Genomic DNA, 27495 nt, shown 5'->3' with positions numbered 1-27495 from the left:
TTTTTTACTCCATACTGCACCTATTCATAAAATGTAGGCCTGCAGTGTCCTACGGATTGTCCTCTGCATAATGATACAGAGAACAACCCGCAATACCAGGAAAGACTGGTCACATGACTTTTCCAAGGCTTTTTACTGTGCTCTCCTTTCAACACTAACTGTTAATGAAAGTGATTACAGCTTTGCTTGCTTTGAAGTTCCAGTACTGTGCTATGAGCTTGTTTGCTATGATCAATAGATATGGATTTGTTTCTATGGCTGGGGCGTGGCTTGGCCTTGCATGATAAATGGTCCCCAAATTAGTACACAATTTCAGTAGTTATACATTCAGTGAGATTTAAGTTGTTGTAGGACCATCAATGTCAAATGTAGATCATTACATCAAAACTTAAATAAAACAACTGGGTTTCATTGTGTCACTTCCTACTATTGATATACATCCCCTATTGTATGCTGATAAATATCGTCCTACTATCAAAATACAGTTTATTATATATCTTCTCATCAGAGTAATACCTATTATGCAATGTCAGAAAAGAAAATTGATCACTGCAAAAAAAGCTCTTTTCAGAGTGAAACTGCCAGAGGTGACCTTTGCTTTTTAATAAGGAAGAAAAGTTGCTACAGTGATTTAACTTTCTGCTTTAAAAAGTTTTCTCATGCACAGTCATCTGTACAGGGGATAAGATACTAACATTGACCTGTATACATATCTTCTTATAATATAGCATACAGTAGTAGTATCATGTTCAATCTAGACCTGACTAATGTGGCAATGGATACAAAAACTTATGCTGGATCGATAAAATGCAGAGTATGCACCCGAATGTGCTGTGCTGCTCAATTATAAATAAATTATAAACTATATGCTTATATTCCAGATACATATTCTACCTTCTCTTTTACCTCCTTTATTTCCACTAAAAGCAAGCTTCACATTAATAGCTTTCCTCTTTTCTTGTATGATTACTTACACAACTGCTATGCTCTTGTAAATTTAGTATATATAATACTTTACATCAGGAAGGCAGCACTACCTAATTGTTTGGATGAATGTGGTCCAAATATTTAACAGTAAGAGCTTTTTCCTTTTTGCAAAAGTCAGCTGAATGTGGTTGTTCATGTTGCTGTAGGTCAGAATGATGACAGTGCTCAGTTCAATACCTCTTTCCCCCAACTTTGGTAAGTTCTTAGTATTGATAAAATGAAAACCAGATTATTTAATAGAAAGAAATATGCAATTTGAAAATATTTCTATTTAAGACATATAGAGACATAAAAGAGGCATAAGGATATAAAATGTAATTGACATCCATAAATTGTACAGTCGTGTTTCTCACCCAGGGTTCCTCCAGAGCTTGTTATGGGTTCCTTAAGCAATGAGCAGTTTGTTATTACCAGGCCTGTTTATTAGATGCCAATGATCCTTTTGGCTATCTGTAAGGAAAACATTCTTCCCAATGCCCAAGAATGTAGGAGGCATTATTCTTCCTGACCACCACACTAATGTACTGTGATATGTGGATATGGTTATTAAAGTAGGGGTTCTCAGAAGACCTGACAGCTATTTCAAGGGATAACCATCAGAAGTTCCAGGAAATCAGTACAGGAGGATTTCCAGGGCTGCATTCGTTCATGCAGCCCTGGGAATCCTCATGTGTGCAATCCCCAGGCACTAGAGGTTAATTAACCTCTAGTGCCTGGGGATCACAGTGGATTTCCAGGGCACTAGAGGTAATTTACCGGGCATTGCAGTGGATTTCTAGGGCTGCATTCATTCATGCAGCCCTGGGAATCCTGTGTGCGGTCCCCGGCACTAGAGGTGTGCGTCATCAGGATTTTTTTCCTCAGCAAATCAGGGAGCACTAGAGGTTTTGAATGGGGAGCCTTGTCCCTATTTAACGTCTAGTGCCGGGGACCGCACACTGAGCTGATCAATGAATGCAGCCGGGGGATGTCTCCTACTCATTTTTCCCTATCTCCTCTCCATAGAACAGAACAGCACCAATGTGTTTGTGTCAAAGATAATGTCCAGCCATAATAATTACATGTTTGTATGGGTCTTTAAGCTGCCACAAGACATAGATTGATATGATCCTATGTCCATGATGGCAGAGAGATCCCCCACTAAAAGCACATGTGGGGGACATTTATTAGGCGTATTGGAAAACCTGACCTTCTGAGATAAGCAGAAGTGTTTACCTGCATCACCTCCCTCTTACCTCCTCTATCCTCCCCTCTGCATTGAATAAAATATACTAGGTCAGCAGATATAACCTTGCATGTTTTTAAGGGCTCCTTGGTGCTCTGACGGCTTGTTGTCCCGGGGGTGGTCGGATCTTGGTTACATGGTGGACCACCCTCCATCGTGTATGGGTGAACATAGATTGGTCTGGTAAACAACCTTGAACAGTGAAGTCATGTCAGAGCTGCTTCCATGCACAGCTGTCTGTGTGTAATGTCAGTTCTTCTTGTAACAAATGACTTGCATTTTCTTTACACAGGCAGCTGCTTTGTGGTCTGCTCACCACACAAGTAAACACTTGTAATAAACATACCAATAAATGGCTTGTGCATAATAAATATTTGACAGCTGGGGTTAGACTTAAAGTGTTTCTCAATATCCATAGCAATATGCCTCCTTTGGAATTGTAGAAACCAAACTTAATCACATAACAAGGATTCATAGCATATGAATACAGCTTACCTACCAAATTTTTCTCTGTGGGATAGACAGTAATTCTTTCATTAAAGTGCATGTAAAGCCAAATGTTATATTTTTTTAGTTGTGTTATTTTTGTTTTAATCTATTTTTTTTATTTTTGGATAGAATAGATAAGGGCCTAGACAAGTTGTGTTGTCTCTGCCATTACTGGGTAGATTCACTCACTTTGTATGTCCTGGTAACCACTGTCACTGGGTCACAAGGTGATGAAAGATACCAAAGTTTACAGAAAATGAAAGAGATAACCTACCACTTTAGATCCCCTTCATACATACATAGTAATGGAAAATTGCATGAAATGTTATGGTTCCCTGTGTTATAGCAGAATAGGGTGCCAGTGAACCTAAAATCAGACCTGCACAAGTCAGTGCATCACAACACATTGCAGTACATTACTCTTTTTTGGGTGTCAATTGGTTTAGTGCATTAGGGTGCCACAAAGACTAAATGATACAACTGCAGTATGTGTGTTTGCATGTGTGCACTAAACATTTTAATGCAGATTACCACAATACATAGGCATGGAGAAGGCCTTCCCTTTGCTATCCAAAAATGAAAACAGTTTTGGCTATACATGGACTTTAAGCAAGATAGAATAAAGACTAAACATGAGTCTATTAAATATTTAGTGAGTATATTATTTCTGTCATTAGATCCCAGAAACAAGAAAAAAGTGTCCTGATTAATCCATATTTCTTCTGACAGCTGATAATAGCAATGGAATACACCATAATTCTACAGGTAAGGAATGAACACAGATTGTTCTGTACATATGTTAGTTCTGAGTATTTCACAATTATCTGTGTGCTATAAAATGATCAGGTATGAAATCCTGAAAAAACAATCCTTGAATGATGCTCAAAACTATGCCATGAATCACCAGGGTGGGGCTGCAAGCCGTAGATAACTCAGATAGGAGGCGTAAGAAACAAGTGTTCTGACAGGGAATCCATGTCCTGACAGAGCTGTGCTGAGCTGTGCTACTCTCTGACACATGTTACCGTGTATATACGCAGAACAACGTCAAAGGATAACAAATATCAAGCATATTTTCTTATATGATCAATTTCCTGTTGAGGGCTCTGTTCTGCATGTCAATTCATGATTGCTGAATTGATTACAGAACATCCAGTCAGCAAAACTGGAACAAAGTATTGCTGCGCTACTGAACACATCAAAATGAAACTTTACAATATGATAGTATGAGGTGGGAATTTGCATGCAGATTATCCAATACATGTTTGGGCTTGTACAAGTTAGACCAATGTAAAGACCAAATGAGATGTGGAGTTGCATAGCCAAAACATCTTTTGAGGGCTGGTGGCAATAATGGCTCAGTGGCTAGTGGCGCCGGGTCCTAGGTTTGAATTCTGGCCCTAGATCCTGAAGTTTGCATCTTCACCCCCAAAAACATCCAGTTACATTAATTGGTTTCCCCAGAAACTGCCCTTGTGCAAAATAAGCAGCAAAACCAAAGTGCAGCACAGACTGCCAGCTGCTGGGTGCAAAATAGATGCATTAGAATATTCATAAAAAAATAAAAAATACTTTAGGACTTTTTCACACTTTAGTGATCCATTGCATTGCATTAATATGTATTGTGTCAAGCCATCACATTTTTTTAAGAATACTACTAATTAGATAGTATCTGCATTGTGATTCCTTGACATTTTCTTGGGTTCCATTCACAATGAATGAAAGTTCTAGTCTTCCAATTATCTTCCAGTTCTTCCTGACTTCTTATCTGGTATGACCATTATCATAGAATGGGGGGGGGGGGGTGCTACATCACATGCCATGTCTCTGCTTGCTCACTTCCACCATATTCTGCCAAGCCCTGACAAAACTCCCTGCCAATTAAAGACAGCTGAATGGGGCGAGCACACAAAATAAAATGGGAGAGCCAACACATTTTTTTGATTAAATGCAGCCACAGACTTGATTGCAGAATGTTGTGTCTAAATGGGTTTATAACCATTAGGAGGACATTTCAAACTCACAGTTGCATTGGGGATTGCAATAGGGTTAATATACTAATGGTGGTAAGAATATTCCCTTCACTAAAATAAACATATGCTCTGCTTTAACAGGGACCTAAACTTTACCATCAAACTTTATTGTCACTCATCAGCCACCTCACTGTTGGCATACACAGGGGGAGTGAAGCAAAAAGGATCATGCTCTCCCTGCCAGCAATACAGCCCAATCCTAACCGATCTAACTAATTAGTCACACTTCCACCACTGATGTCATGACCCTAACCACTCCCACCACTGATGTCATAACCCTAAACACTCCCACCACTGATGGCATGACCCTAACCACTTCCACCACTGTTGTCATGCCCCTAACTACTCCCACCACTGATGTCATGCCCCTAACCACTGCCACCACTGGTTTCATTCCCCTAACTACTCCCACCAATAATGTCATGCCCCTAACTACTCCCACCACTGATGTCATGCCCCTAACTACTCCCACCACTAATGTCATGCCCCTCACTACTCCCACCACTGATGTCATGCCCCTAACGATTCCCACCACTGGTTTCATGTACCTAACCACTCCCACCACTGATGTCATGCCCCTAAATACTCTCACCACTGATGTCATACCCCTTACCTCTCCCTATAAAGATCTGCTCTCCCATCAGCACCTGCACACTGCACGACCGTAGCAGTAGAAGGTTTATTCAGTTTTTATTGATTTAGAACACAATTACTAAACATACAAAACAGCCACATAATTGATATAACTTGGGATTAGGATAAACATAGGCCCAAGTTACATCTTACAGTTTACGTCAGGGGTGTCAAACTCTGGCCCGCGGGCAAAATCTGGCCCGCAATGTCTTTTTTTGGGCCCCAAAGGAATTTTAATTATGAATTGCAGCTGGCCCACCGCATTGAAAAAGCAATTCCAGGCATCACTCGCGTCTATAGACCAGAGGCCTCTCTGCCTGGCCTCGCATTGGATTGTTTTATAGATGCAAGTAATGCCAGGAATTGTAGTAGCGGCATTACTTGCGTCTATAGATCAGCGGCCTCTCTGCATATGCATGGCCCCACATTGGACTGTTTTTTAGACGCAAGTAATGCCGGGAATTGTAGTAGCAGCATCACTCGCATCTATAGACCAGCAGTCACGCTGCCTATGAGTGGCCCCGCATTGGACTGTTTTATAGACGCAGGGAATTGTAGTAGCGGTGCTATTTCAGTGAAGAGACAGTTCCAGCCACTCATAACATTAGGACCTGCATTGGACTGTTTTCTTGACGTAGGGAATTGTAGTAGCGGTGCTATTTCGGTTTCATGTTTGGCCCGCGACTTTGTCTAAGTTTTCAATTTTGGCCCAATGTGTATTTGAGTTTGACACCCCTGGTTTAGGTCAACATTAGTATATTGTTGCAATTAAGGTGACACTAATAACACTGCTCCAGAACACAGACAGCCAATATCTTAGCACACATTTTTAAAATTCAAACATCAAATACAACAATTGTTCTTTGAACCATCAAAAGCCTGGAACACTAAACCACCTTTTATGAAAACCCCCTTGTGAACAAGGCTGTAAGCTGTACAGATCAATTGCACAGCAGTATAGATCTGTTGCGTATTGACAAACTCCTATGGCTATTACAAAGGATAGGTCAAACCCTAATAATCCAATAACCCTTTCCTCAAGGTTTGGGAAGGTGTTCCATTCATAGAAAGACTATTGTCTCCACACCTCCCCCTCCACCTTTTTTTTAGGCCTCAAGATAACAGACAGTTTTAAAGCAGTGTTTATTGACCTTTTGAAAACGGGGGAACCCTTAAAATAAATTTCAGATCTTCAGGGAACCTCTATTAAAATGCTATATCCAAAACTCACAGTACATTAGTGTAGGGATCAGTGGGAAAAATTCCTCTTACATTGTTGGCCAGTGGGAAGAATATCTAATATTGCTCATCGCTCAGGGAACCCCTAAAAACTTTTTGAGGAACCCTACAGTTCCACGGAACCCTGGTTCGGAAACACAGGTTTTAGACAATTGTGCTAATCCAAGATTGAAATACTCTATAAATGACATGGATAATGTAATAAAAAACTTATTATTATTTCCATATCTACAAATCAAAAATTATTTCTTCCAGAACATCAAAGTCCTAAACTTAGGATGGTCTATTACCTCCTTTAAACTGAAATTCCAAAGGGATCCACACACACCCCAAGGGATAACTTTCCTACTCCACTATCTCCAACAAGTTATTGCCAGCTTCCCCATTTTATATGTGGACATTGTAACATAAACTGGGAATCTTTAGATTACTGTAAAGTAAGGTATCAGCAGTTATGGGACAGTCATTTCACCCATAAGGTTCGCTTTATAAGCATTGCTAACATTTTACAAAGCACACAGCTTAAATGTTTTGTTTTTTGTTTAAACTAGAGTTTTTGAAGAACGCAAACAGAATTACTGGTATTAAAATGACTTTGATTGCTTCCAAGAAAAAACAAACAAAAATTATTCTCATTCAGAAAACAAATTGCATTGACTACAACAATAATATAATCTATTAATGAGTGATCCACATTTCAAAGTTGGTTGCGGCACCTAGGGAGCCATCTGAGTAATTTATTACTGCTGCGCTTGTTGCTATGACATCAAGAAGATTCAGTCCATGGGAAAATGGTAATCTGAGACTAAAACACTGCTGAGCAAAGTCTGCCATAGAGGCCACTTTCTCGTATATTTAGCCCTCATTTCTTTACTGTGCAAAGGATAATTCCCATGACTCTCTGTGAAATGTAAAACCTGCTGTGAAATTAGTATTAAGGCAACTGCAGGTGTTATCTTTCACACATTGTTCAAAATGTTCTTTGCCTACAAAACACAATTCTCAATTATTTAAACTGCTGTGCTTGGGAAATTTACATTTAGTTTGCAGTTGTATGTCTTGTGTTAGAAAACTCATGATTTTATATTAAGAGATGGTGTATATTATATATCATCAATTTTCTATAAAACTCAAATCAATTTCTTTCTTTCTGAGCAGACATCCATTGTTCATTGAAAGTTTTTTCAACAGGACCAAACATGGGTTTTCCATATAAAGCTGTGTTTATCAACCAGGGTTTCATGGAACCTTAGGGTACCTCCAGAGGTTGCTGGGGTTTTCTTGATCCATGAGCAATATGGCCCTCCCAGGTCAGTTACCACTGGCACCAATGATATCTTTGGCTATCTGTAAGGGTGACATTCTTCCCACTGACCACCATGCCAATGTACTGAAAGCTGTGGATTTATTAATTTTAGTAGAAGTTCCCTAATATCTGAAAGTTCAAGGGTTTCCCCAAGTTAAGAAGGTTGAAAAATGCTGATCCAGAAGAACCAAAAAAAACACTTACTGCTAAACCCCTAATTGATGCTCACCAGACCATAGTGCTGCCCCTAACTGGGACTTTCACCCACTCCACATATCCAAACCAATATGCTCTTCTTAGGAAGAGTCTTAACATCTAAAAGTTTCTGACAGTGAAATACAATTAGTATGGGATGCACAAGCCTCATAACTTAAACAATGGGCTTCTTTTACATTCCTTGACTGAGCCAAAGCTTCCTTCAATGGTGTCTCACCTCCTCCCCATCTCAGACCCAGGAATATGTTTTTAATGTACAGTTCAGCGTAATATGTTTGTGCTATAAAATAAACTTTTTTTAATTAATATTAATATATATATATGTATGCAAATAGAAAGGGAAGACTGAGTTTCAACTTTAAAAGTCTTCTACCTCTACAAGTAAGACCTCCATAATGGGTTTGGGCAAGGCTTTGCTTAGATTTTAGGCCCAGATTCATGCTAATCTGCTGTGTTTTTGGACATAACAATATGTGTGAACGTGGACTGCATTTTGGAAGCTGCATCATTTTAAATAGGCTGCACTTTTATAGTGCTGCATTACAGCAAAACAGCTCACAGATTTGGAGACTTCGAGGCAATGTACCTGCCAATTCTGTTTGTGAGGGATTCTGTTTGTGGTGACTACATAAAATGTTGTGTTCCCAGGTGAAATGTTCCTGCCAGAAAGGAAGGCTACAAATTTTGACACAGGTTCCAATCTAAAAAGTGAACACATTCCAAGATCCTGTATCCATACATCTCCAGTGAAGCTGGATTCATTTTCAAAACACACACAAATTTTACAAAGAAAAAACAGGGCATAAAAACCCTTAATATGCTTCACAAATTTCATTTCATTATTTAGCACACATATTTGGCCAGACAACACACATAAGGCGTGTGCTACAGTGGATATTTATTTATTTGTACCTCAGATGGTTTTAGTGCTCATTGTTTTTATTTTCTAAAAAAAAGGGTAGGCAGATTTTAAATTACTAAACACATATAGTTCTTATGGTCTTCTTCAATGCACTTAGAGTATGTTCAGACTAGCAGTATTTTACAGCGTCTTCCAACCTGCATGCCACTATCAAACATTACAAACAACCCAAGAGGCTGTCACTGCTAGGCAATTTCAGGCTTTTTCAAACTGTAAAAGCCAAGAAGACTAGTTGCTTTTCATCACTTTTTTAATTTTCCCGAACATGCAAAAGCAGTTTGCATGTGTTTAAAAATGTGCATGCATTTTTAAGCATTTGTGAGTGGCACCAATTTAAGTCTATGGAGGTGATAGGGGCAGCAAACAACCCCTGGACACTGCATGAGGCATCAAAAAATGTTCCTATTGCTCACTATCTATCAAATAAAGAAGAATGAACAGACCATTTTGGTCCATTGTTAACCATTGTCCATTAGTCTGAATTTGTCCTTGCTGTGTCTTTGTTCTGCAATGGGTTTCTGTGTAGATATCTTTGTAAACACAGGCATTTACTTCCTCATGTCAAAGCCTTCAGTAAAAAGAACACTGAGCAACACAGCAGTGGCAACCCCAAATCTCACTCCTGAAAAGGGGCAGTCAGAGATATTGCAGATATACAACTATATACAATGAGGCAATGGGTAAAACTGTGCCTAGACACACTGATATATTCCAGAATCTGGACTGCAATTTGCACTGATAAAGGGTGGACATTTAGGGGTGATGCTAAGCACAATAAAATTTACTAGATGTTCCCTATACCAGAACAAATATTCACTTTAAATTCAGTTCCACTAAACTACTTTTTTTTTAAACAAAATGCCTTTAGATATGCTATAACTCTGAACAATAATCTGTTATTAGTAACTAAAGAACATTCTCTTACTCAACACTAAAAGAACCAATATGATCTGCAAAATTTATGACATCAGACAGGGAAAGGTGATGGTTTATATCTAGCTCAGGAAAGATATTTGTCACAACTGATATATGATTCATTTTAGCACAAATTAAACAATGCCACATACGTGTAATATATCAAGAATACTGAGCAACAGGTACAGTTTAAACAAGTCAAAGCAAGCTTTTATTTTATTCTAGAAATTAAATTATTATATATTCTAAAATTGTATTTTAATTCTCCTTGCATTATACTTTGCTGAAATATTCATCACTTGCAGAGCTATTATTTTTGGCACAGTTGCTATTTTTTTACAGGTGCCAAACACACATGTGGAGATAAATTTGAAATATTTAATACAAAAAACTTTGCTTCCTGTTCTGGCCTGCACGCAAATGTTTTTAATGGGCACAAAGAAAATAAGAGCCCTTTTCCTTTTTGTCAGCACTAAAGATGACATGCAAACATCAGAAAAAGTACTTTTTACCTGTAAGGATTGTCTCGGATTTATATGTCAGCAATCAAATGATATTTACTTAAATAAAATCAGGCAAAATACCTATTACCAACCCATTAAATAATGATAACACAATTAATTGTTGAATCCCAATAAGATAATCATATTTTGTTATTTTATTTCTCTACCATATGTAAAACATTTTGAATATTAATGGCAGACTCACCATTGCAAGGTCCAACAACTAGAAGAGCGCAGCACTAAATCTCAGAACATTGGGCCTGATTTATTAAAGCTCTTGAAGGCTGGAGAGGATACACTTTCATCAGTGAAGCTGGGTGTTCCAGCAAACCTGGACCAGATCTAGTCCATGATTCTAAACATTTGTTAGCATGTTTTGAATCCTGACTTTGAAGAAATCTATTCTAGGTTCGCTTGAACACCCAGCTTCACTGATGAAAGTGTATCCTCTCCAGACCCATTCAGTCATTGGGGGTCAGTGATAGTGAGGTGGGGAGTTCTGCAGCGTTTTTTAGGGCACAGCTCATTCTTTAAGCAACCTTTTTAATAATATTTAGCAAGCATGACTCTGTGAGGAATGCAGGAAATACTTACCTATACTGTTGGCCGCACCACTAATCTTTACTCCATGTGTGATGAATAAGCCCCTGAAGTCCTCTGTAATCTGTAAATTAACATTGTCTGTAAATTGTCACATTCCAATTCGCAGACGGTACCTAGCAAGAGCTGCAAAGGACTACTGAGATTGACATTCAAGGCTATGTTGGTCTCAAAGAAGATTTAGGGTGACCAACAGAGCAATAAATGTAAAAGGTAAGTATTCCCGCTGTTGTAATCTTCCAGGGTTGCTTTAAACTAAACTTTGCTGGTAGACTTACTTTTTTCTGTTTAGTTTATCATATCCAGACAAGTCTGAACCAGGACAAAATACTCAACAGCCATAACAAAGATAGTAATAATAATGAATGGAGGGGTTTGAAACAAAAAGAAATGCTAAATGATTATATTATCTGTTCTTACTTTCCAAGGAAGGGATGTGGAAGTGTTGATGTTATATATTAGGAATTTAGCCCTAATTCTTTTAATACAATATCCTGTTTTTCTGTTTGACCTTTACGATTAAATGAAAAGGTAAATGCAAGGGGACACCTTAGCCTCCTCCCATTCTTTCTATCCAAAACAAAAAGATTCGGCCTGATTTTTCTTTTGAGATGAAACAGGAATGTAAACACTATGAATTGTTCCCTCTAGTTTTGGTCCATTGAGTCATCTGCAAGGATGTATTAATCTTAAGTGTTAAGAAGAAGTGTCACATTATGACAAGATATTACTTCCTGGGAAATAGCTTCCAAAGGGTTCCCTCTCCTGCAGACGACGGGAAGTAATATTCAACATATCAACAGTGGAAAAGAAAGAACCATTGAATTATGCATTTGTATGAAGTAGTTTAACTTACATCTCCATTGTAATCATCACACAGATCATTGACCCCAAACCCTCTATAGATTGTTTCATACTGCAACTCAGAAGAAAGAGGCTTGTGTAGACAAATGCCCTGTTAGTTATTTGCCAGCAGCTATCTACGCCATGTCATGAATACTGGCTAATCTGTGGCAACACTCAATGAGACAGGAATGTTGGCCAAGCTTTCTGAATAACCGCTTATGGGTCACTAGAGACAGATTCTGTCCGTTATCTACATTCCATTGTTCTTATTCCGTCCCTACTGGATGAACGAGTTCAGTTGTAAAATTAACTGCACAAAAAATACAGCCAAAGGATTTGACGGATGGAAAGGATCTGCATTGCAAGCAGGTTTATTATAAAACCGAAGAGCCACCCACTTGGCATGAAACTGCAGAGCACCCTCATGCTCTGTAGCTGAGCTCCAGAACCTTTGAAATGTGCCAAGAAAGATCTGAAAGCCTATGTGGATGGGTTTGTGTTCACTTTATATTGATTTGCATTGCCATTCCCATACCTGTATGGGATTCCTCCTCATATAAAAACAAGACCTTTTATTTAACATGAGACTTTCATGGATATAAAATGGGACAATGAGTGTGTGTACCCCCCCCCCCCCCACACACACACACACACACACCCAAGGTTCTTTGGAGTCTGGCTTTCCAAAGAGAGAGGGAGGCAAAGAGTGTATAGTCCCTTTAAAAAAACAGACCCCTGCCTACTCCCAACGGTGCCAAGGGTCACCACTGGGGAGAGGACTTTATCTCGATAGTGGAATCCCAGTGTTGTTAAAGTCTGCAGACAGGGGTTATTGGATTCTGAAAGTCCCCTTTACTTAGGATGCCCCACATAGTGACATTTAATCATTCCTAAAAATAATGTAAATCAGCCCTAGAAATAATGACACCACACAACAGAATAATTACTTGTGCAGGGTCCAAATAAGAGATCCCACAAAGATTTTTCCAAAGATTTTTCCAATGTTGTCTATTACTGTTGCACATTGGGTCAGTGGTACCATGTTTTTTTACATGTGTTTATTCAATCCTAGGTGGAGCTCCTGTCATAGTGTTCATCCAACCTAGCTGGGGGGAGAGCTAAACACAATGACATGAGCTCCTCCTAGGTGGGTCGAGTCCTATCATTGTGTTCAACAAGGACAGCCAGGGCAGCAACACAATGACAGGAGCAGAATGAAGATAATTAATGCAGTGTAAAATTTCACTTACTTAAGAAAATAAGATGACACCAAGTTAAAATTAATTTTGCAAGGCATATCCAATGCTCTGGGTTGTGGGTCCATTTTTCAGTATTCTCATTTACTATTGATTCAGCACTGTTTGGGTTAACATTTAACCTGTGACCACAGCACACATCGGCTTAGAGGAAGCTTTGGGGTCTTTGGCTTTGAGTCTCCCAGACTTTGGAGCATTTCAGATGTTGCAAAAGAAAATACAGAAGTGCATCTAAATCAAATCTGATTTCTCTGTTAAATGGTAAGGTAATAGATGTGCAAAGAATATGCACAAACCTCTTTAAATATAGCATTTCTTTTTGTGTGAAAGGGTTAAATGTGCTTTCTTAAGGCATTTCAATCAAGAATAAACTTGTAGTATAACCATGTAGCCTGAAAGACAAGTTGTAGCGTGAACAGTCAGTGACAGAAAAACTAGCCCTGAAGCTTGAAATAACTTGAAAAATGAAATGGCAAGCAGCCAAAAATGAGAAAATCAAGTCTTTTATGCTTTACTCAGCCTCATATGGTGTTTTCAGAGATTCCCTTCAAGTCTGCAGCATGGAGAATAAAAGGATCTCTGTAACAGGAGGGAAGCCATATTTGGTCCTGGCGGTAGAGCATGTTTTCCATGTGTTTTTTTCTTATTATGTAATTAGTATTGCTCATTTGCACCTTCCAATCAGGCACACAATCCAGGAATTCTATATCATTATGCTTTTCTTAATTTTCATAATAAAGGACCTGCAATAAATGGCCCTGTTATTGGCTTGGGTGGTATCTTTGTAATACTAGCAAATGCGTTTTTGCAGAAAGATGTGTTCTTTTTGCTGGTGGCATCTCATCAGATTGTGCCCTAAACATCTGATTGTTCTAGCTAGTAAATAATCTTATGAAACGTATGTATTGTGCTCTGTGCACTTATGAAGTGACTATGCTATAGGTAAAATTTAGAAAAAAGGCTTATTTTTCACTGGTTTAAAATATTGCCAGTCCAAGCTCTCCACACCAAGTAGTATTTAAACATGAGCACCAAGAAATTTTGGGCAAAGTACCAACTACCAAAGTACCAACTGGTTCTGATTGCCAGCTAGTACAGGGTTAGGATCCTGGCAACAAATACTGTGTAAATAGTAGTAAATTGTTTGTGCTTGGGTACAGACTGAGGTCACCAAAAGTGAGGAGGTTTAGTGGCAAATTGTAAAGAAAAACAATTTATTAGAAAAAAAGTATATGATATACAATGATGCATACAGAAAATCTTCTGTATTATATAGTGGCATAGTGATGTCAAGGGCTGATTACTAAAATAATTTCGGAAAAGAGAGGACAACCCTAGGTCCAACACGTTTTGCAATTCTGTCCTTAGGGGCAATGGAGACTAAATGTGGCTAATGGATAAGTCGATATGGATCAGAAGGCTTCTGTGATAAAGGATCTGCCAAAGAGTTCTGGGGAGACTTGATGGGGATCCAAATGGTTTTACAAATTATTGAATAAGGGGACACCAGTAAATTCAGTTCTGTATTTTTTATTTTTGCCATTAAATGTATCTCTTTAAATGCAAGCTGTGTAAGTTCCTGAACTGCTATCTTGCAGTCCCTGGATAACAAATATGAGCTAACAATTAGCATACTGGTAGGAGGAGAAGGCAATGACAAAGGGATTAATTTATCAATGTGCTGCTTCCCTTTCATTGCCCAGTCCAAAGCTATAGAGTGCCCTGAACAACCTAGACTCAAAAGAATTGGTGTTGGCAATGATGGCCGTCATTCAACAAGATGACTAGGGACATCTAGTGGTCTAACGGAAGTACTGCAGGGAGATCTCTGGATTAGAAGTATATTGCAGCAAGAGGCCAATCCTTTTTAAAGATTCAATATTTTACACGGCTATTATTTTTTATCATGTATGACTGCTTTAATATGTTCATGTAGAGCAATGGAAAACCGAGTCAGATCATTGTGTTCCTAACAATCAGATTCATATATGTAACTGCTTTTTATCCAGTGGATGTGCCCAGAAGATGGTCATATGTTCTGCCCTCATGTCATTGTTTCTTTATTGAGTTATGATGTTCCATGCACCTTCAGTATGACTATATCTGTGTGACCTGCCCTATTATCAAGCACCTTTTTTTATGGCACTTCCTTTCTGGTGTCTGGTATAACAATCTTGAAAGAGGACAAAACAGTGCAAACAACTGCCAAGTGCAGCACTAAACAGTGCGGGAGTTCTGACTCACATTCTAATCTTGTGATGACTCGTAATATCCTGCTCGGCTTCCTATGATTTTATTAGACACTTAGGACATTTGCGTACACACAGTTCCCTGAGGTCCTATGGCTGACAGCGATTATTGTTTGGGCTACTAGTTTCCTTTGTATTTAAAATAATACTTCACGTGATTTTTAAAAACAAAATTTCCTTTAATGAAATTCGATAGTTAACAAAATAAAGTAATTGTGAAAATGGAAGGCTACTAATGCAGCCTGATGTGCGAGAAAAAGCAAATGCACCACAGACAAAATGAATGGCACTGCACCACATGTTACATGCAGGGACCCCAAGTTATTTCTGCACATGCACATTTCTACCCACTATAAGCTACATCTACCACTGGTTACATGTCATACCGAGCATTACAATAATGCATGTGTTAACCTACTAGTTACGGCAACACAGACGTTTAAACAAGTATAGAAGGTGCAAAAATGTGTTGATGGCCAATATAAGGCTCCACATTTCTGTTCAGTAAGTTTGCCAATTATTATTCCTGTAACTACAAAGATTCAAAATCTAGAGTTTCATTTAATAATGAGAGCTATTTCAGACTCGTGTTGATCCACAGCATTCTGCCGCAGGCCTAACCGCAGTCCCTAACTCTCCTATACAAATGAATCAATGGGAATAATTTTTTGCACAGGGCTGGAGCAGATTTCAGCATGTTTTCTAAGAGGGACATTTACATTTTGGCCATTCCATTGAGCTGCCCTATTTAATGTACAGCGCTGCGTAATATGTTGGCACTATATAAATCCTGTTTATTATAATAATAATATTAATAATAATATGTAGAATGTAAACAATAGCAAGAGGATCCTCTGGAGATCTATACGCCCCCTCGGTGGGGTATTTTTTGTTTTGAATGATTTATTTGCAGAAGTTAAAATCCATATATATATAGATATATATATATATATATATATATATATATATAAATATAATAAATACATTAAACAAAAGCACATTCCAAAAACATGCAGTTTGGTTATTTGGCTTTCTCCAATATGACCTTAGACTGTGTAATAATAAAAATATTGACACACATGAAAATCAAAGAGAGGAATGCATCAACAAATTTGCCATAACAATAAAATACATGCCTATGCCATCGGCATGTTCAAAATGTTGTTCAAGTCCATTAGGCTGGGTCTACATGGACGTTTTGTAAAAAGGCATGTAAACGTTCCTACTGAGTTTATAAGCGTTTTTATGCACTTATTTCAACGTTTTATCCACATACAATATATTATCCATGATAAAAATGAGTAGTAAAGTTCACCATTAGTCCAAGGTTTCTTATCTTTCCCAGTTTATTAGGCAATAGAATTTAAAGTTCTTCACTCTAGTCTCATGTTGTTTTTAAGCGTTTCGTGGTACTGTGTTTTGTTCTTCAGATATAGAGAATCATGGATTGTTTCTAGTTGAGTTCCTCAGAACTGACAATTCCACATATGAAGAGATAGTGATTATGTAAAGCTCTTTTTAAATATTGTACTCATGTGTGCTGAAGATTAAATTATGATTTGCTTAATAGGCGCAGAGCAAGACTACTCTGTAATCAATGTGTGGAGATGACAGGCAGACATTGGGGACCCGGTAAGGACTCAGGAAAGTGCTGTGCAAGTGGTACAATAAAACAGGAGCTGCAGGATTTAATGATCCTAGAAGATAGTATAATAGCGTACTGTCCACTCCTAAACTTCTGTTGAAATTGTATGTGTAGTGGATTTAGGAGTTTTTAACATTCATTCAAAAACTAGACATTTTATCCCGTAGTGGTCAGTAATTTCTATGTGGAAAATGTTCCTATGTGAGTTATCACCTTCTACTAAAACGTCTACCGGTTTGCTAGAATAGGTCTACTTGATGTTCCTTTTTCATGACCGGCCCAAACTCTTCTACTTAACAAGCTTTTGCTTCAACAACTCCACTTATAGAATATACCTTCCACTTCTTGAACAGTTGAAGACCTCTCTATGTGAGTTGCCCTAAGATTTACCCTTTTGAACTTGAAGGCTTTCTTCACAAGAGTAAGCACCAAGGTATGTTCCTACTTCCTTCTGATTTAAACTTTTTACACATTACTCTTTTGACTGGCCTATTTCTTCAACTCTTGGGGAGGAACCAGGGCTGTTTTTTATGAAGGAAGTCCAAACAAGGCAATCACCCACCTTCTCCAGGGTTTCATATGACGGATTTCATATGACGGAGTAGCAAAGGTCAGTACTATTGAGTTTCCTTTCACAACCTTTTCACATTATAGGAAACCTTGAAATAATGGTAGCTCTCAGGGAACCTCTTCTAAAATGAATGAATTGGGGATCAGTGGGAAAAATGCTCCTACATTGGTGGTAAGTGGGATGAATGCCCCTGCTTACAATGGCCGTCAGAATGCCACATTTACAGATAGTTAAACAATCATTGGTGTGCAGCAGCTGGCTCTGCCCAATGGCATTGGCTCTGGAACTAGCCATGAAATGGGACATCAATCAACCACAGGTCATAGAAACCGTAGCAGCCTGTGGGGGAAATGTGGTTCAGAATTGCTGCTTAGGCTATGTTCAGACTGGCGTTGAGGTTGTGGTGTGGTTACTGCTTCCTCATGCTATTGAACTGCTGCCTTAAAGGAGATGCTACCCACAACAGCCCATTAGAGACTGAATAGGTTGTCAAATGTGCAAATGCAGCTGCCAGCTGTTGAAAGCCGTGCTAAATGTTTGTTCCCACCACAAGTCTGAACCATGCCTATAGAGCATCACTTGAGTTATAGGACCTGCAGTTTTAAAAATAATTGCAGGCTGCAGGTAAAAACAGAAATGTAATTTTTAATAATATAAAATCACAAACTGGATTTTAAAGCCAACATACAGTATACAGCAGAGGTGTCAAACTCTGGCCCAGGGGCCAAATCTGGCCCCCAAGTCCTTTTTTTGGCCCCCAAAGGAATCCAAAATATGAACTGCAGCTGGCCCGCCACTGCATTGAAATAGCACCGCTACTACAATTCCATCATCATATCTATAGACCAGCGGCCTCTCTGCCTATGTGTGGCCCCACATTGGACTGTTTTATAGATGCAAATGATGCCGGGAATTTTAGTAGCGGTGCTATTTCAATGAAGAGGGAGTTTTAGCGCCGGGCCTCACATAAGATTTAGTTCCGCATTGACCGCGTCAAGCATTTCCAGCACTCCCCCTCAGCTGTACTTTTCCTTGCTACTCCAAGGCATGGACTTGAATGGTTGGAATTTCATAGAAGAATATTGTTATTATTGTTAGCCTGCGCAAAAAGGTTTCAATTGAAATTTAACTCAGAGGGCTACAAATAGAGAAAAAGGCATTAGATTTTTTCTTAAATAAAATTAAAAAAATGTTATGCCTCTTTATCTAATATAGGCTTGTTCCAGATTAAATGTTAAGCAAAACCTCTTTGTTTTTATATGAAAGGGGTTTATATCTAATGAGAAGGAAAAATGTCAATAAATTTCAGGATTGGCCCGCAACTATGTCTAAGTTTTTAATTTTGGCCCTCTGTGTACTTGAGTTTGACACCCCTGGTATACAGTATGCTTTTTTTTAAAGAATGTCTGATCCTAATGTATAAGTTATAATTAATAATATTGTACATAATGTCTGCTAATCTCTGCCTCTCATTGTGAGATTTTTCTTTACTTCCTGTCCCAAAGACATTATAGAAGTATAGGTAAATCTTTCCAAACTGAGTGGAAATCCCCTTTAGACAATGGTCATCAGAACAGGTGTCTTTACTGGAACAATTCCCCCTTACCTTTTATTTTGCTGACACCTGTAATACTTTTGCCCTCAGACAGTGGTCAAAGGAGAACTAGAGGGGTAACTTACCCCTATGCGAACTGATGGATGTGAATAAGTCTACATCTCTGTACAATGCTGCAGACAACATTATTTGAAATTGTATATTCCTGGAAAACCTGGAATTTATCTAGTCCAGGACTTTAACATTTGCCAACTAATAGCAAATGTTTTTTAAGAAATCCATTCCAGATATGCTGATTCACCCAGATTTTTCCATGATAGTCTATCTTCTCCAATCTTGAAGAGCTTTAGTAAATCAAGCCCAATGCATTTGGTTTTGTTTAAACTCCTTGCTGTGCAATGTAAGTCTACCACCTACAACACATAACTTTTGTTGTTTTGCAAGGCTTTATTTATATTAGTTGTCAATCCAAAAGCTGCCCATGCACCCATTAGGTTTATTTTGAATGTTTTGTGCTTTTACCACATTTCTTACCAATGACAAAATGTGTTATCTAGTGATCATTACTCGAGTAAAAAAAGTACTTACTAAAGTCTGCTTGGAAAAGACCAATGACCCCCAGTCTTTAATGTATTTCCTTGTAAATAATATTTATATAAACTTTCCCATTCTGGGAATTGGTATAACTCAAGTTCCACACTAGGTGGCGCCATACACCTGTGTTGCCAAATGCAAGTGAGAACTCAAGTATCAAATGATTTGGTGTTATTAGGCTACTGCTGCCCACACACAGGGCAAAATCATCAGCAAAATCCACTGAACAGATGATTGCAATCTTTTACAGTTTATGTCAAATGTGTGGAACAATCAGAGTTGTTAGTGATATATTGTTTCAATATATTTGGTTGAGATATATCTAAAAGTGGTTAAAAATGCTGGAAAATTGCAGCCTACATGGCCAACTTGCAATACCAGATGATCTTTATGATGAAGCTTATGGGTTATTTGCTTTAACGACAAAGTGGAAATGATGCTAAACATACCGATGATGAAAATACTCGTTTACCTAAATTTGACTTTGTTATCCATTGCAGCCAGATTGACAAACATGGTTCTTCTTTCTGGACAGTGAATTCTCCTGTCAAATGATTCCATGTTTGACAATCATTTTTTTATTTTTTATCAGTGAAATCCCAGAGCCTGCACATTTATAGACACATGAAATAATGATTCCAGAATATTACAACACTTCCAATATGGTGATTGCAAATGCTGGATAAGCCTGTGAACTACAGCTATTACTGGAAGGACAACAAACACTCAAACATGCAGTCAGTGTTCTGTAGTTCTGCATTTCAAGAAGGCTTTGTTGTGACTTGTCACCAGAGTGTATCTGTGATGGCTTCTTTCTATCTTGGCTGGCGTTTTGTTTTGCTTTGCCATAGACTAAATCCATCAATCATATAATTGTTACATTCTTCTTTCTTTTTTTATAACCATGGTTGTATTTAGGTTGCATTTTACAATATGCTGGGTTGTTGCGGGCACTGAATGTTTTTTTTAGAAAGTTGCATTATTTATGAAATTCCAAAGGGAATATTGAATGCTAAAACTAAATCAAACTATTTTTATATCATTCTTGTATACCTGTGAGTGTGGACTAAAAAATTCCTAGTTACTGAAAAAATATTTCAACATATATACTAACATTTAAAAGAGGAACTAAAAAAATCAAATTTATTTTTAATTCTGCAGATCCCTCGATCTCGCTGGAGAAATCCTTGATCGGGTCCTGCAAAAGGACAAAAGGAGGATTCAAGGAGGGAGTGGAACCCAATCGAGAACTTCTCCAGCCCTATCCAGGGATCTCCTGGCAATACCGTCTTGATCCAGCCTTCCTTGTTCTAGCTACGTCACCTGACCTCACACTGCTGAGGCGCAAGTTTGGATGACATAGCCTGCTGTAGAGGGGAAAAAAAGAGTGCCAATCACACTGCGCATGCCTGAGATCAGCATTTCTTTCCCCACAATGTAGGAAAATTCCTGATATGGGGTATGTGCAGAAGGAGTAGCCAGGAGCCTCCTGGGATGGATGAAAGACGTATCCCGGGATGCTCTGCCCTCCCATTATGTCTTATGATCATTGCACTCTCCGGATTATCCCCTATTGCTGTACTTATTCAGTATATTCCCATCATACACAATATCAGAGTAGGCTCTGTAGTCATCAGGGTTGTGAAGGGACAGCTGGTAACATTACATAACGTTTTACAAAATGTGTTTTCAGTGGAAATTGCAATGTTTTGTTTTTTTTTTGAGAATGACATAGAAATACTAGATTGTAAGCTCTTCAGGGCAGGGTCCTCTCCTCCAGTGTCATTATCTGTATTCGTTTGTCATTTGCAGCCCCTATTTATTGTACAGCACTGCGTAATATGTTGGTGCTATATAAAATAAATCCTGTTTATTATTATTAATAATAATAATAATAATAATAATAATAGAAATGCAATGTCCATGTGATGATGCTCAAATAGAAGCCTTTGCATCTTGAAAGGAGATTGTGGGTGTGATGACAACGCATTGCATCTATTGAAGTATCTGACACATACAAAGGATGGTAGTGGAGAAGCAGATTTGAACAAAGCTTGGCTTTGATCAGTCAGATTGTGATGTGTAATTACCTTTACTTTTCTGATGAGGAGGAAGAGTAGGCTAGGGATACTTTTTTAGGGGAAAGCATAATGTATTTTTCTTAAACACATATTTTGAATATTTTGGGGGGAGGGTTATAATCTGTTTTATTACTTTTAGATTTACCTGACAAATCATTTTATATATAATATGATTAAAGTGTGTTTACTTTCATTTATGTATAGCTTTTATCAATATATGTAGATGGGGTAGCCATATTTTCTTAATAACAATGTTCAGTTTCCTTCTTTGCTTTGTTAAAAACAATTTACTCAGTGGTGTGTATTTATAAATCACTTGTCAGTCAATTTATTTGAGATTCGGCCATTCTTTCATCCAATATCATGGAGAAGAAAAAGCATTTACTACTGTGATTGCTGTGCTGTCTTGATAATTGGCCACTAGGTGGCAGAATTAGCCCTAATTTTAATATGCATTGCAGAGAGCATTGCATGGGGATTTAAATGCTTACAAATGAACAAGCAGCTGAATTATTGGGCAAAGAATTTTATAAATGCACCCCTTGTGTGGCTAATCTCTTGTGTTACCAGTTCCTAAAACAGAACTAAACCCAAAATTGTGATTAGGTGGGTTCTTTATTGCAGAACATGCATGCTGTGTATGATCCCTGTATGCATACCTGGCTGCCAGGAATTAATTCCTGTGCACATGGGTGACAGTTACATCATTTCAGCCTGACCTATAAAGATGGGTAAAGATCTTGAATCCGGAGGAGGACTGAGTGAAAAGGAGGAATAGGAAGTGAGTTTGGTTTAAAAATTAGGAATAGGCAGGTATATTCAATTCATTGTGGAAGACCCAATACCTGTAATAAAGAACATGCTACTCACAATTTTTTCAACTTTGACTTTAGTTCTGCTTTAAATGGGTTGAATACAGAGCACAGCACCCTGGCTATGACAACACCTATTATTTCCTAAGGGCAATCACAGGTAAAACTCTTACAGTTTAGTCCACACGCATGATCAAGTAGTAACTGCAACTTCAATGCCCATCTAAACTAAGCCTAAATGTATTTTATCTGTATTTTTAATGTTTTAAAATATATTCCTAGACGTAATACCATACACTTCTTTTGATATGACTTATCTTTTCATATGCTTGCTCTTAAAATGGTGTTTTAATTGCTTTAAAATAGTTTTTAGATTTGTAATTTCTCAGTAAAGGGAGCTCCCAATGGTGTAGTGTAACTATTCGCTATTAGGAATAGGATCTTGCCCCAGTACAGACCCATAATTAGACTTCCTAGACTTGTAGCACATACCTTTGTCATACTGCCCTACATATATATTTATATGATATCATTCTATAATACAAACAGTAATTACTTATTTTACTAAAAAAATACATGTCATCATAACACATAGGATTGTGTCAGATTTTATCAAAATAGTTTCAGGAAAAGAAAAAGGTGCACACATGTTGTTTGTAATTGTTTCCTTACCTTGACAAATGTAAAAAAAATAAGAAATGTCAGACCAGCAGACAACAGTTTGTTGCAATTCATCAATTCTGTTTAGTAATATGTAATGGCAGTTTTAGAAGCCCATTATTGTATATAAAGGTTTCTGTTCACCTGTCATTATTGGAACGTTTGACTCTCTATGGCCAATCACAGGTCACCCTTCCTCAATTCCATGGAACTCCCACCAAGCCTATAGAATGTTGGCACCAATATTTTTCTGCAGAACCAGGGGTGTGGGACCAGTGGAGCCTCTTTTCTCTCTTTGTCACCATTGATCTTTTTTGCTGTATGTAAGTGGGCCCAGCATTGCTCCTTATTACCCCAAATGATTATCAAAATAAAGGAGTACTACCCTAATCACTAATGTAAGTGGATTTCCTTTCCCTATAGACATGAATTTAGAGACACTTTTCCACTAATTTAGGAAGCCACTTTTCCACTGCCCATCAATATATGGGGCACATCAGCATTGACCACCAATGTAAAATAACATCATGTGTTTTTCCTGGATCTTTTTATTCTTCATTTTATTTGTTACTGATCCTAATTAATCATTCAAATGTTAAAATAATTGCACAATAAATTGTAGGAAAAATGTTTGTAGCATGATTTTTGGCGAAGACCCGGAAATGAATTTAAAGGCCCCTTCATTGTTAGAAGGCTGCTTAAAAATCTCTTGCTTTTTCATTGAATACTTTCTTTTCCTTCCTTATCCCATAGATCAGTAACATCTTTCAAAGATTTGTTGACTAGCAGGTTTTTCATCCCTGTCTACGTAACTAGCGGAAAAATGTCTCCTAATGGTTGGACATGTGGCTGATAAAACTAATCCTTGTTATTTATCAGCACCAAAGTGACGCCATTATGAGGAAAGGCAGACGTGTACTAGTACATGTAAAAGAAAAACAATTGTTTTGCATGTATTATGGGATCACATTATTAAACCGGTGTTTGTCTACTTCCTTCCAGAGTATCCCCTTTAGTAAATACCTTATGTACCTTTACACCAGGAGACACAAGCCTTATTTTGACACAATCAGCTAGTTTTCACATAACAATCTTGTACCAGCAAGCAAAAGTTCATATAAATCCCATCAGACAGTGAGCATGAAAACATTTCTGCGGCTTTTAATTATTATTTTGGACAGCCGCTGCTCTGAGGAGACTGGCGCCTATACCAGATTAAAGTGTCTTTGCAGACAAGAGGTCATTATGTAGTTTGCCACAGGGTGGCACTGGTGGGCAATGCCATAGCATGCCATCTACCTAACACATAAATAAGGGGACACATGATTGTTCCAAGACATTGATTACATTTAATTTCAATATTTGAAGAATTCTTACAATTGGTATTTAAATAAACTTTGCACTGTTCTCTTTAAAGGTTATTGTTGTTGCTAATCTCTTTTAAAACCAGTGAACTAAAAAAAAAATAATATAGTTATATTAGGGAAAGGTGAGAAAAAAAATAAAAAAATATCAACTTTTTATAGAAAAATAAAATTTAACACACCTATTACCGTACTTAAATTTTACAACATTGTAAAGTTTTATGTAAATAAATCCTTGCATTATGGGCACATGTGTTAAAGGATTGTTTTATGGAAATACTTTCTTGCACCTTTGCAATTTTCAGTCAATATAAATCTTTTTTACTGCCTGAATTCTATCATATCAACAGTCTAATTTCATATTTTCTTAAAGTATGATAATCTAATAATCCTGCAAGATGTGCAAGTTCATGTAATTGCAACACAAGATTTGTAATTTGTGTTTTAAATAATTTATCCAACTTTCTTTTATAATTTACTTTAATTTTTTGCACAAGATACTATGTAAAATATGTATAAATCTTGGGTGAAAGTTGTTTGGCATTAATGATCAATAAACCCCCAAAGCGTGTATGTATGTAAACTTCCCGTCTGTCCTGCTTGAGCCTGCTCAGTCAAATAATAATCTGGTCAGGATAGATTTTCCCAGCCAGTCACTATTATTTCCCTCAAAACAGCTGGCACCTGCTGTCTGCCCCTACCCATAGGCACAAACACACGGGCACTCCATATGTGAACTTAATGATTGTACATCAGTCATAACGTCACCATCAACTTGATCACAAGGCACTTTATGTATACATGTGAAATTAATCAATGACAAATAAACAGTCATAGCAACCATTTTTATTTTTTTTTTTTTTTTTTTTACTGCTGATTAAACAATAAGGTGTACAGTGTGCAATGATTGGGAGCTGGAGGGCATGTGTTCAGGGTGTCCAGGATTGGGGCTAGGAAACAGCATGCTCCTGGGGCACATTTACACCAACAACTTCAATACCCAATAGAGTCCCAATGCAAGAACTTGTAACTGATGTCATTTTGTTTCAATTAACACCAACTAATGTGTGCATGAAAAAGTAGAGCATATTGTATCTTTGCTCTGCACACTGCAATCTGATGCCCTGTAATATATTGTGATGCATATTATTACAAATAAAGTAATAACTCAATTAGAAAGCACTGATAACAATGCATTGTAGTACTGCATTCATTATCCAAGCAGTGAATGGGCCTTTATTCATATGAAAGGATAAATGGTATTTTCTTTTAGATATAGATATTAATTACGACCAACATGACTGACATGTAAAACGTCAGTAAAAATTCTGAAATTACACTGACATGTTCTTCACTGATTCATGTAAAATACACAGGTTTGTGCATACAATGTGATATACAATGTGAAATTAGCCAAGAAGGTATCTATAGTATCTCAGTACACCTTTAAGATTGAACTTATTCAGTTCTTGAAGATCTTTCAGAAATGAATTGTACAATACATAAATAAGACTTCAGGGCATAAATAGAGACACCAGTTAAAGTCGCAGTGTAATTTTGTATATAGTAAATCATTACGTCCCTATATATATTTTAAAAGTAAGTATTGATACAATGTACAGAGATACAATGTAATAGGCCTGCAAGAGACAGAGTGATAATCATTCAGGCAATGGACAGTGGTTTGCATTGAGAATAGTCTTAAACTATTGGGATCACCTGGATTCAACAGAGAAGCAATTTAAGAAAAATAGTGAGATACAGAAGGGAAAAAAGGGAATAGGTTAACAATATGGGATGAAGGGTTGTTCCACAATAGGTCATAATGAGGCTAATGCAGAATGCTTTCAGAATAAAGGCCTAAAAGGCGGTGGTCAATCTCACTTAAGTGAACGTATTTTATCCAAGAAGACATTTTTACATTGTCATTGGGTGTGGGTGTCATTAAGGCTCCTGAAGATCCTACATAAATTCCAGCTAATATAAATTCAGTTGCATAGGCACCACCATTTTGGGTGGCTGGAAGGGAGTGAATCAATTTTTAACACACAGGATTTGGATCTTGTAGGTACACTTTTTGTGGCACACTTGGTGATACCCCTTGCTGGTTCACTTTTACTAAACACTTTTCTTGTTGTTACCTATCCTTACCTGGCTTAAAGTCTGACATCTATAGGCATACACCTACTTCGCCAAATTTAAATACAGCCTTGACATCCGTCCATAGACAGCAAACTCTTTTCTAGTCTCCAACTTTATTCCATCTTCAAACAATTGGAAGTCATTGGTGCACACCTCTTTAAATCCTAAAATCTGATAATAATAAATACTTTAATCAAATTATCACATTGTAATCTCCATCAGATCTTTTTTTAGAAACTAATAGCAAAAGAACAGAACTTAACTTTTTCCTACTATTTCAAATTATAATGTAAACAATCATTCTAAATCACTTAGGTATTTAGATGTTCATTTTTGTACCTAGTTGTCCCCTTATCATTTGGCATCATATGTAGGTACCTTAAAGGTTGGCCTGATTAGCAGGGTAGGAAAAGAGTCTGCTTCTTTAGTCATTTTCCCACCCAACTTTTTTTTATTTCTTTTCATTTTCATGAAGAACCATTGGGTGAAGTGTTGAACCTTTTTCTTGCACTCTAAATACTAGTGTGTAGGAGATAATGGGAAACTAAAACACATTTGGATTTCCAATAATTTCTAACACCAAATTTATATGTTGCATGATTGAGAAGTTTTCCTTATTTTATGTATGTATATTTAATTTATTTAGTGCTTC

At 37.5% G+C, this 27495-nt stretch overlaps 1 long non-coding RNA gene across 1 annotated transcript in view; it reads right to left on the bottom strand.

The window, feature by feature from the left end:
• LOC140334548 (uncharacterized) overlaps window positions 1-12032 on the bottom strand; it is a 52570-nt gene extending 40538 nt beyond the window's left edge. The window contains exon 1 of the long non-coding RNA XR_011921589.1: window positions 11925-12032. This is a non-coding gene — a long non-coding RNA (uncharacterized lncRNA). The remainder of the gene's footprint in view (window positions 1-11924) is intronic.
• Between the last annotated feature and the right edge of the window lie 15463 nt (window positions 12033-27495).

The sequence above is a fragment of the Pyxicephalus adspersus genome, chromosome 7, assembly GCF_032062135.1.
Source record: "Pyxicephalus adspersus chromosome 7, UCB_Pads_2.0, whole genome shotgun sequence".
Taxonomy (NCBI): Eukaryota; Metazoa; Chordata; class Amphibia; order Anura; family Pyxicephalidae; genus Pyxicephalus; species Pyxicephalus adspersus.
The sequence above is the reverse complement of the archived record's forward strand: the minus strand, read 5'-3'. Positions and strand labels throughout refer to the sequence as shown.